At 36.7% G+C, this 12,162-nt stretch overlaps 1 protein-coding gene and 1 non-coding gene across 2 annotated transcripts in view; both read left to right on the top strand.

Moving 5' to 3' along the window:
* SLC23A3 (solute carrier family 23 member 3) overlaps window positions 1-12,162 on the top strand; it is a 1,305,121-nt gene that overhangs the window by 234,310 nt on the left and 1,058,649 nt on the right. The window lies entirely within an intron of this gene.
* Window positions 10,810-10,912, top strand: LOC122805101. Its single transcript, XR_006365311.1, has one exon. It is a non-coding gene; the product is annotated as a U6 spliceosomal RNA (small nuclear RNA).

The raw sequence follows: 12,162 nt of genomic DNA, 5'->3' as shown, positions 1-12,162 counted from the left end.
TTCTTCTTGCACTGCAGTTCTAATCATAATTTATATTTAGCTTTATGAAAGTACCAAGTAACATGCTGAAAGTAGCAATCTATGTGATACCCCCTCTTGTAAAACTGTTTCTTATCCAAAAAAGACCTACTGCCTCAACAACTATCTCCTTGTTTCATCATGGGGAAAACATGATCAAAGTAAAAAATGAAAATTAAACAAGAAACAAGCTCAAGATACATTGCTTAAAGGATTACTGCACAGGTTATGGACCGCACATGATATATTGGCATTCTGTTTAGTTTACAGGTAAAGCCTGCAAAGATGACTGCAAGTCTCCAACAAATGAAAAGAGCTTCTTAAAATAATATAATCCTGTCCATTATTATAAATACTGTCATATGCATTTCAATACCTAAGGCTTATATATTATCTAGTTATGTAAGTATCCTCTGCATGGCAACAACAGAAAGGCTTTCAATGTTGGCAGTTCTTAACAGTATGCTTATTAAAGCTTACTTGCATCTTATAATCTCAGACAAGCTTACCTGATGGTCATTAAAGCATTGCTACTTAAACACAGAGCAACAGGAACTTTCTGAATAATAATAAGCATAAATCAACAGTATAAAACAAACAAACTTCGGACTCACCACGACTTAATAAAATAAAGGCAGGATTTTATTAGGGTAAGCGCTTTCGCGTATCCTCTGATACGCTTCCTCAGACCATAAACATTTCACTAATACAGTGAGCTTATATACTCTCTGCATTAACACAAATCACTTAAACATTTAGTCTTGATTAAACATAATGAGTAAATTGATTAATTAAGTGAACAAATAAAGCTCTATTTTAAAAGGAGTATTCAAAACCTTTACAAAATGAGTATATAAAAAGAACCTTATTTTTTATATTTAATGTCAGATAGCTAATATATAATATTTCATATAAAATGTATATAAGGAATTCATGAACATTATGGTTAAAACTCATGAAATAGATTAATAAAACATTAGAATTATTAATAAACATATATAATCAATGAATGAATATAAACAAATATATAAATGAAGAGATATATTACAACAGTATAAAAATATGACAGAAACCAGAACATTCTGCAAAATCAAGGACAGATGGAAAGCCACTGCAGTAGGGATACTCTGCACATTTACACTGCATAACTGCTCCTTGCCTTGCTTGGACACATCCAGAGTCACTACATGGGGTAGTGGGGTGCAACAAGTATGTCACAATTTGAAATATCTCTGGCTGACTGTGATGGCCCTGACACATTTATCATACCTCTCAACCTCAAAACAAGACATCTGAACAAAGCCATACATAGAAGTGGGACAAAGGCCCAAAAATATTGACAATTTATAAACATTGCTCTCATAAACTTAGAAAGTTAACAGAATAGTATGTCTTGCATTAGTATGAATTTTCTGAAGGGTATGAAATCTGAAACTCAAATGTCTGCCATTATTTTCTAACTTTAGACTTTAATGATTTGCTACCAATTTGCCAAAAAAACACAATTTTATGAAAAATGGACCAAAGATGTGATGCAAAAATATAAAATAGCTACACAATACAGCTAGGAACCTGTCAAAGAAGGGACACTTTTTTAATATTAGTACTGCTAACTTGAGCAGCTGCCAAAATAAAAGAATCTACATGCATTTCTGAAATAAAAGTAATCTATAACTCTGATTATTACAGTTATTTATTAATTGTAAACCTTCCACATTTTCTTCCAAAATTGCTATTTTGTGGAGGGATTATTAGGGGAAGAGCAACATTTTGAGCCAAAATCGGGGACAGTTGAGAGGTTTGGATATGCCTAATTCTATAAAGCAATTTATTTGCACGTAACTCTCAACTTGTTAATGCAGGAAATCTGGACAAGGCCAAATATATTGGGGGAACATATAAAAACAGTACTAAAAATTGCTCTTGTATAAACTGAGAGAATTGATATAACAGGTCTTGCTTTAGCATGCATTTTTCTGAAGGTTATGAAGTCTGAAACTTAGTGTCTGTCATTATTTAGTGACTTAATTCCTAAATGATTTGCCAGAAAGCCACAAATTTATAAGGAACAAACCAAAAATAAGATGCAAAAATCTATTAATTCTGTAAAAGTCTGGACAGTTGAGAGGTATAGTTCAGCAGGGGCTGTCTTTGAGTTTGCCGCCCTTCCCCCTCACAAAATCATGGTCGAATGGAGCCTCCACCCTGCAGCCATTCCAATGAACCATTACCTGGCTATTTCACCCCATTTACCATTAACACTAATGTGCATACTGCTTACTTCTACGATGATTTGAACTTCATTTGAAAGTTTTATTTTGATTTTACAGCACAAACACTAAGACATCTGCTAAACAAAGCAATGCAGGCTCACAATGAAAACAGACTTAGCATTAAAACTTCTCTGCCCTTGAAAGTCACATTCATTGAAACCCACATTCAAAGAAAATACATTTTGCCAGTGCCAGATAAAGATTGACTTTGGGATGTTTTTAAATCATAGGCCCCTTGCACACGAAACATGCACGTGCTCTTTGATACACCTTTCTGATTGCATTAAATTATATTCCTTGTAGAATACAGCACAGCTGTTAGAGGGTGTTTTAAATTTATTGTTTTGAACATTTTTCCAGTAAACAATGAAACAAAATGCATGCACCAATAATGACAAAACTGCCCAATTCAGAACATTTTCCAGTAAACAATGAAACAAAATGACAAAACTGCCCAATTCAGAACATTTCCATCATAGAAGCCTACTCAAACTTCTACAGTCCACCAGTATCAGTAAATATGCACAATCTCTGAAGATATAAAAGTCATCTAAATAATTCCAAATGAAAGAAATCTGTAACTAATGAAGAGGTTGCGGCTAGCAAACAATTTTATATTTCATTGTTTCATCTACAAATAAAGTGCCTGTTGCCCTTGAGGAAAAAATTGCCTATGTTGCATTAAAAATTATAAGCTAGTAATATTGTAATAGGGAATAGATGGCAAACTGATAACAGGTTCATAGTTACTAGGTATCTTCGCCAAAAAGGACTCCAGCATCCACCTCCTTTACAACACAGTACAGTCTCAGCAATGCATCTACCTATTGTGGGAGTAGAACCCACAGCCTTCTGCATCAAAAGCAAGTACACTACCTGTTGTATTATTAACAATGCAAACTGGTGCAGCATAAGCAGCTCTAAACTTTTGTTCCCCCTGCAGCTCTCAGCTTATTGTAGAATCTACTTGACACTCAGCTGTATTTCTGAACTTTGCAGCACAAGAAATCTGGAAAAAGACAAAATTTATTGGGGGGAGGTGCAAAACCCCAAAAACCAGGGGCACATTTTAAACATTGCTTGTATAATGTTGGAAAGTTACTAGAATAAAATGCTGTGTTACTACCATACATTTCACACTGCCAAGTATTGAACCCAGGATGGTGTGCAAAACAGTCACAGTAACATACCACTATGCAAAATCATCAGTTTTGCAAAAGATAGGAAGACTAAAACTTAAATGGCTACCATTTAGTAAATTCAGTTCTCACCATAGTTGTCAATCTCTTAGCACAAAACACCTGAACAAAGCCAATAATGGGGGAATACAGCCCCCAAACTTATTCAGTGAATTCAGTTCTCACCATAGCTCTCAACCTTAGCACAAAAAACCTGGACGAAGCCAATAATGGGGGAATACAGTCCCAAAAATAGGGACAAATTTCTAATACCCATGTTATAAACTTAGAAAATTGTTAGAATAAAAGGTTTTGTGTTACCATGTACTTTCTGAAGAATATGAAGTCTGAAATTCAAATGCCTGTTATTTTTATTTATTTAACATTTGTTAACCAGGAAAGTCTGACTTGGAACAAAAGCCAATTTTTAGCAGAGGCCAAGGGGAAACACTCCAGACATATGTCTTTGTAAGATGGGAAAAAATGCAGACTTCATACAGAAAACACCCCAGCCAAGAATCAAACCAAAGAACCTGTAGCTGTCAGGCAACAATGCTACCACTACACCACTGCACTACTGACTGTGTAAGGTAGCAAAAATACAGAAACTACAGATTTTATGAGGAACAGAACAAATATGAGGCAAAAATCTGCATTCTTTTTTACAAAAGGTGGTGGGTAGGGAATTCAGGCCCTTGCCACCTGCAACCAAGGTACAGGGCTCAAGCCTGAGGTATTCTTTACCCACCACCATGTGTTCTCTCTAGCCATGAGTATACAGCAACTGGGGCATTTCACACACACATGTCCAGGGCTTTCTATTGTTGTATAGCTCCATATCCACCTGCTAAGCTCCCGTGAGATGTCACCAATCCTGTTTTGAAGTCCTTCCTTCCAGTGAGAGCAGGCCAGCCTGTGGACATTGCAGTCGATTCCATTCCAGTGTATACAGTTGTAACTAACTGCATAGACTTCTGGGATGCTCTTGATTGCTGTGTTTCTAATCCAGACTGCTGCTGAATTAGTCCGGAGCTCTGTGCATGCTCTGGACTGGTTCAGCAGCAGGCTGGATGTCGTAAATGCTGTGACTGTACGTGCGCAAAGGTCCGTGACTTTTGTTTTTTTCTTTAGTTTCTTTTTTTTTGGGGGTCTTTCTTCTTTCTTTTACAGCTGGGTGGCTGCAGTCCTGCAGTCCAATAGCATGGGCTGCCACTGTGCATTGCTTTGTTTAGCAGATGTCTTGGTGTTTGTGCTATAAAATGCAAAATAAAACTTTCAAATGAAGTCCAAATCATCATAGAAGTAAAGCAGTATGCACATTAGTGTTTATTGTAAATGGGGTGAAATAGCCAAGCAATGGTTCATTGGAATTGCTGCAGAGGGGAGGCTCCATTCAACCATGATTTTGTGAGGGGGAAGGGTGGCAAACTCAAAGACAGCCCCAGCTGAACTATACCTCTCAACTGTCCAGATTTTCACCAAGTGAATAGATTTTTGCTTCTTATTTTGGTTTGTTCCTCATAAAAAATGTGGTTTTCTGGCAAATCATTTAGGAATTAAGTCACTAAATGATGACAGACAATGAGTTTCAGACTTCATAACCTTCAGAAAAATGCATGCTAAAGCAAGACCTGTTATTCTATCAACTGTCTCAGTTTATACAAGAGCAATTTTAGTACTGTTTATATGTTCCCCCAATATATTTGGCCTTGTCCTGCATTAACAGGTTGAGAGGTATGTGCAAATAAATTGCTTTATAGAATTAGGCATATCCACACCTCTCAACTGTCCCTGTTTTGGCTCAAAATGTTGCTCTTCCCCTAATAATCCCTCTGTAAAATGGCAATTTTGGAAGAAAACATGGAGGGTTTACAATTAATAAATAACTGTATAAATTATAGATTACTTTTATTTCAGAAATGCATGTAGACTCTTTTACTTTGTCAGCTGCTCAAGTTAGCAGTACTAATATTAAAAAAGTGTCCCTTCTTTGACAGGTTCACAGCTGTATTGTGTGGCTATTTTATATTTTTGCATCACATTTTGGTCCATTTGTCATAAAACTGTGTTTTTTTTTGGCAAATTAGTGGCAAATCATTAAAGACTGAAGTTAGAAAATAATGACAGACATTTGAGTTTCAGATTTCATACCCTTCAGAAAAGTCATACTAATGCAAAACCTACTATTCTATTATCTTTCTAAGTTTATAAGAGCAATATTTAAAAACTGTCCTTATTTTTGGGCCTTTGTCCCACTTCTATCTATGGCTTGGTCCAGATTTCTTGCTCTGAGGTTGAGAGGTATGACAAATGTGTTTGGGCCAAGCACCCCACTCCCCCATGTAGTGACTCTGAATGTGTCCAAACAAGGCAAGGAGCAGTTATGCAGTGTAAATGTGCAGAGTATCCCCCCATCCAAGGTAGACACAAGTACTACAGTGGCTTTTCATATGTCTTTGATGTTGCAGAATATTCTGGTTTGTGTCATATTTTTATACTGTTGATTTATGCTTATTATTATTCAGAAAGTGCCTGTGTTTAAGTAGCAATGCTTTAATGACCATCAGGTAAGCTTGTCTGAGATTGTAAGATGCAAGTAAGCTTTATTAAGCATAATGTTAAGGAATTGCCAACATTGAAAGCCTTTCTGTTTTTGCCATACATAAAATACTTACATAACTAGATAACGTATAAGCCTTGGGTACTGAAATGCATATGACAGTATTTGTAATAAAGGACAGGATTACATTATTTTAAGAAGCTCATTAAATTTGCTGGAGACTTGCAGTCATCTTTGCAGGCTTTACCTGTAAACTAAACAGAATGCCAATATATCATGTGTGGTCCATAACCTGTGCAGTAATTCTTTAAGCAATGTATGTTGAGCTTGTTTCTTGTTTGCTTTTCATTTTTTACTTTGGTCATGTTTTCCCCATGAAACAAGTAGATAGTTCTTGACAGGCAGCAGGTCTTTTTTGGATAAGAAACATTTTTTACAAGTGCAGGTATCACAGAGATTGCTATGTTCAGCATTTTACTTGGTACTTTTATAAAGCTGAATATAAATTATAATTAGAACTGCAGTGCAAGGATAAGTGGTTTGAGTTGAGTGCTGCTTGTTTTTCTTATATTTGATTTTGACTGGCATTCCAGTAATGTATTTAAAAAGTAATTTATTTTTTCATGCCTCACAACCTTTTTTTTCCATTTAGATATTAAGTAAGTTGTCATACAGCCAATGCATTGAAATTTTTTTTCTTCTACACTTCATTTTGTTTTGATTGTACTCTCATAATGATGGTCTGGCACCTAGGGCAGCATATTTAATTAAAGTTACAGTTTTTGTAGTTTTGAGCATAGCTCTTCCCCTTTCATGTTGGTCGCACCTCTTCCCATTAACCCCACCCATTCAGCTGTCTCCTGCAGCCCCCCTTTGATTTGAAGTCACCATCCGCCACTGGTGACAACTGTATGAAAGAAAGACCAAAACTGCAAGGGAATGAGCAAAACTTGCTCTTTTCCTTTACAATTGTTTTTTGCAAGGGTCCAAGCCTCCCTCCACTTCCCCAAACTTATAAACACCTACTTTGAGATCACCATACCTCTGACAAAAGGGGATATTCTGAGAATAATAATAAAAGCAACAAATAAATAAATAAATGGCCATCTCAAACTTGGTATATACAAGTCCATTTTTTCAGCCATTTAGTCTCTGAAATCTGGGACTCGCTCACGTGGGTCCCGATATTTCAAATGTTTACCAAATTACAGCATGGTGGTCATATCTTCTCATATCTGATTTCTTTTTTGAGCTACTAATATATCTGGAGAATGCTGGACAATCCAAACATGAAAGTCTTCTAGTTTGCTTTGAATGCTTTTGAGATCAATGTAAAAAAGATGAAGGATGGGATATTGAGGAATTTTGGTTATTTATAGGAGAGCTTTGCATTGTAATTGGGAGGAGAAGATTGGTGCAGATGTGCCAGACTTTGGCTGAATATCTTCACAATGTTGTAAATATGTGAAAAGATGTTTGAAGGGGTCACTTGAATTTATTTTTTATTTTTGGACATAGCATTACAAGTATGGAGTTAGCACTTGGGTGATGAATTTTTTGTTGATGCAGAAGGGCAAGAGTGAAAAGGGAGGAAGCTGTTGGTACTTGTGCATAGGTGGAGTTGTGCTTTGGTGACAGATTGCCTGTGATTGGTTGCAAGCTGTTGTAAGGTTTGCAGTGGCAACAAGTTATATGGGTTAGGAGTATAAGAAGAGTCAAAATAATGTAATGTGTCAGAATCACAGCTGAGTGAGGTGGGACTATTATTTTTGGGCAATTGGATTGCAGATAGGAAGTAAAAGTAAGGTAGAATGAGATTGCTTAGAAAATGGAGAAGAAATTTCAGTGAGATATTTATGTGGTTGTGAAGGCTTATTAATAGTAGTATCAGATACACAGGTGAGCTATTTGGTAATACAGAGGTAAAAGAATGTAGAGAAAAGATAGGGTGAGGTAAAGGAGAGTAACAAGTAGATGTTAAGTGTTGGGAGTTACAGGACAGGTACAGCTGGGAAGTAGGGAGAAGTGGTTTAATGATATAATAGGCTGAGGACTGTGTGAGAGGTGAAGCATTTAAGGTACAGAACTACTGGAGAAAAGGATGAGTAGGAACTGAGGGTAGAGTAGGGTAGGATAGGATAGGGGAAAGGAGACCAAGGCACATGAGAAAAACCATCTTTAAAGGGTTTACCAAGTATGTTGTCCAATTATTTTTGCTGCTCCATTGGTAGCAATTGTTGTAGTTCTATAAAACATTTGTAATACGAAGAGATGGATGGATTAACTATATTAGAAGGTAAGACGAAAAAGACAGAATGTGACTGGTAGCAAAAGATAAGGGGAATATCTAGAAGGGCTACTAAAGGGGTGATACAGAAGGAGCTTGAGATTATTACTGTGAGAAGAGTGTTTCAGCCAATAACTTGTCTATCTTTATCAAGGCACTGAGGGCAGTACAGTTTATTGCTTTACTAAAGGAAGCACAATTTAAATTAAAATGGATGCCTGGTCATTTGTACATATGGGCGTTTATATTACACTGTCGGAAACTCAAACTGTCGACAACGTAATAACCAACATGAAAATGTCAAAACTCACACAAAAAAAAAACACCCAAACACAACACAAATTTGTAGGGGGGCAAGCCCCCCTGCACCCCTACATCCCCCGCTACTTAAATATACCAACTCCGAGATCGCACTACATTGCAGTAAATGGAAATCTCCCCTTACGGAGATTTCCTTTTACACGTGCGATGACTTTTGCTTTCGACATTTTGGTTCCAACAATACCAGCTTTGACATTGTCGGCCTTCAACAGGGTGAAGTAGACCCACATATTGCCATGATGTCAGGAGGCTGTAAGTTGCACTGGTCTTATTCAGACTTTCATAAGGCTAATTGTCTCACAGTAGGCAAATGTGAGCTTGTTACAGTTTGTAAGGATGAAGGGCAACAAGCTCCAGAGACAAAGGGGAAATAAATGTATGGATAAGTCTGGAAAAATTCAGACTTACTGGGGACAAAGCATAAGCACATTAAATTAGTTCAGCTGAGCAGTAGACTACTGAATCAGTAAAACAAACAGTGAAGCTAATAGTCACATTAAAGTATGGCACAATGCATCAGCTTTATAACACCAGCTTTTACCATGGCACCTGCTTTATTCTCTGAAACCTGTTACTTCTATAGATAGTTGAAAACACAGGGTTTGCCAAAAATCTGCTGTACACTCACTAGCACTTATTTCCAGGCTATATTTAAAAAAAAAACACATCCATAGGGGGCATGGCTTAGTATGAGCCTTGAGTAGCAGTGCTTTCTCTCTGCTCTGCCTTATTATTTCTTTTATGACAGGAATTTTTAAGTATAACTAACTAAATAGTAATTTTTTTATATATTTAGTATCTCTTCATAGTTTAGTTAGTTAATATCAAAAAAATATTTTAATTATTTACAACTTTTCCTGTCAAAAATTACAAAAGATAAGTTTCAGGCATCTGACTGCAGCATGAGCTTTACTAAATCCTCTCATCAGGACTCTATATTAAAAAAAGAGTTTCAAACTCTTTTAACTACCATACAGGAATTATCAACAAAATTTGACAGAATGGACATGAAAATAGATAGCTTTAAAGAAACTACTTCGCAACAAATGGAGATAATACATCTGGATCTGAAATAGCAGAAGAAATAAATTACAGGTATTGAAACTTCCTTAAATGGCATGGATAGTAGAATACAACAAAATGAACATAACCTGGAATTTCTTCTAAACAGAATACCTTGCTTTTAACTAAAATAAATGATCTAGAAAATAGAACTCGAAGAAATAACATCAGGATCTTTGGTTTACCAAATAACTTGGAAGAAAATAACTTGGAAAAGTTTTTATCTTAATGGCTACCAGAAATCTTACAACTACCTGAAGCGCTTTCTTTTGGTATAGAAAGAGCTCACAGGTCCTTGCCTTCCTTAAAGAATACCAAAAGCACTTCTACAAAGTCAGTTATACTTAAATTTTTATCATCTCATGAGAAAGAAAAAGTTTTGAAGATGGCTGGGTCTAGGACACCTATTAAATAAAAGGACATCACTTGTTTTGATAACAACTATTCTCCATCTGTTATTTCAAAAGGAAACATTTCCTTCCGTTGCTCAAAGAACTGAATAAAGCACAAATAAAATCATACTTGCTTTTCCCTGCACAGCTGAAAATCTTCCTTCAAGAGGGTCCAAAGATATTTGAAGAACTTGATGTTGCCATCAACTACATTAAATCTAATAAAATATTGGATAAAATGGATGAAATGGACTGGGCAAGTCCAAATCTCAAAAGAATTGCTGAAAATGGTAATTGGAAAACAGTTGAACACAAGAAGAAACTTAAAAAATAATCCCCTTTTTGTTTTTCCTACATAATGGACTTTTTATCTTCTTTCATATAACTTTTTTTGTTTTTTTATTATGACCCAGAAGTCATGGGATTTGAAAATGGTTCAATAGGTGAGTGCCTTTCTTTTCTTTAACATATGATATTTATAACATTTATTTATTTATTTATTTACCTTTGTTGATTGGGAATGTCCGACTGGACGCAGGTCCATTTTCGGCAGAGGCCCGGCAAGAAAAGCTCCACAAATTAAAATATCACAGACATAGTTACAGATGAAGAATCCTAGCAATTAAAATATTACAAACATAGTTACAGATGAAAAACATAGTACATTCAGTAGATAACTAGCATCTGTTCTATCCACTAAGTCATAGCAGATATTAACTTGCTTCGGCAGCACATATACTAAAATTGGAACGATACAGAGAAGATTAGCATGGCCCCTGCGCAAGGATGACATGCAAATTCGTGAAGCATTCCTTATTTGGGTTGGGAGGGTGGCCTAATGGTTAAGGTGTTTGCCTTACAAACACAAGGTGCAGGGTTTGAGTCACAAGGGATAATTGGCTAGGCTTAAAATGGCTCGCAAGGGCAGTTAGCTTAGTATGAACCTATGAATCTATGAATCTAAGAACCTATAACAATTGTTACAATAAGAAGTTACTGCCATATAATACGTAGATAGGCATAGAAGTATCAGAGCTTGCTGTAATAAAAGGTAGTTTGGTGGGTGGAAGAGAGGTAGAGGGTAGATGGAGTGGGAGAAGTTAGAGGGGGAGAGTTACAAGGGCATAGCCAGGATGTTTTTAGGTGCATTTTAAGTAAAGCTTTGAAGTGGGTGCATGATGGTAGAGAGGTTATTGTTGGGGGGAGGGTGTTCCATAATTTGGCTATAGCACTGGAGAATAGTGCTTCTCCAGCAGTGTTATTGGCTCTAGTAACCTGTAATTGATTTTTGTTGCTGGATCGTAGTGGTCTGGTGGTGAGATAGGGTTGGAGTAGATACTGGAGGGATGGGACCTTTAGAGGATGGTTATCCAGTTTGTGGGTGAGTGTGAGTTGATAACATTGAAGGAGGTGAGGGAGTTCTGGCCAGCCTAGTTCAGTAAATGAGAGACAGTGGTGACTGTGGTAGGATGCCCTGGTGGCAAATTTAGCAATTTTGTTGCAGCACGTCTCGAGTTTATTTAGATTGCATTGCCTTAGGTTGGTATATATTGGAAAGGCATAAAGTAGGGTGGAGATAAGGTGCGAATTTGCAACTGAAATCCTAGCTGCTTTGGTGAGGAGTTGCTTATTTCTGTATAAGGCTCCTAGTTTTTGGTGAACTTTGTTTATGGTCATGGATATGGGAATGTCAAATTTGAGATTGTTGTCTATTTCAACTCCTAGCAATTTGGTGTGATCTGTTGGGTGGATAGTGGTGTTGTCTTTTGCTGTGATGTTAAAGTGAGAGTTGTTTTAAGTATGTTTGGTGGGTTTGAAGATGAGGAGTTTAGTTTTGTTTGGGTTGAGTATTAACCGGGCATCGGATATACAAGTTTCAACAGAGGAAAAGGCATGCTGTGTGACCTTTTGCAGTTCAGGTAGGGACTGGGCAGAGCAGATGATGGTTGAGTCATCTGCATATTGTATGAGTGTGCCATGTTTGGTGGCAGAGGCTAGATTATTGGTGAAAATAGAGAAGAGTAGGGGTCCAAGGATGGATCCTTGGGGATCACCAATAGAGACAGGTAGT

The sequence above is a fragment of the Protopterus annectens genome, chromosome 6.part0, assembly GCF_019279795.1.
Source record: "Protopterus annectens isolate FY-2018-M chromosome 6.part0, PAN1.0, whole genome shotgun sequence".
Classification (NCBI taxonomy): domain Eukaryota; kingdom Metazoa; phylum Chordata; order Ceratodontiformes; family Protopteridae; genus Protopterus; species Protopterus annectens.
The sequence above is the reverse complement of the archived record's forward strand: the minus strand, read 5'-3'. Positions and strand labels throughout refer to the sequence as shown.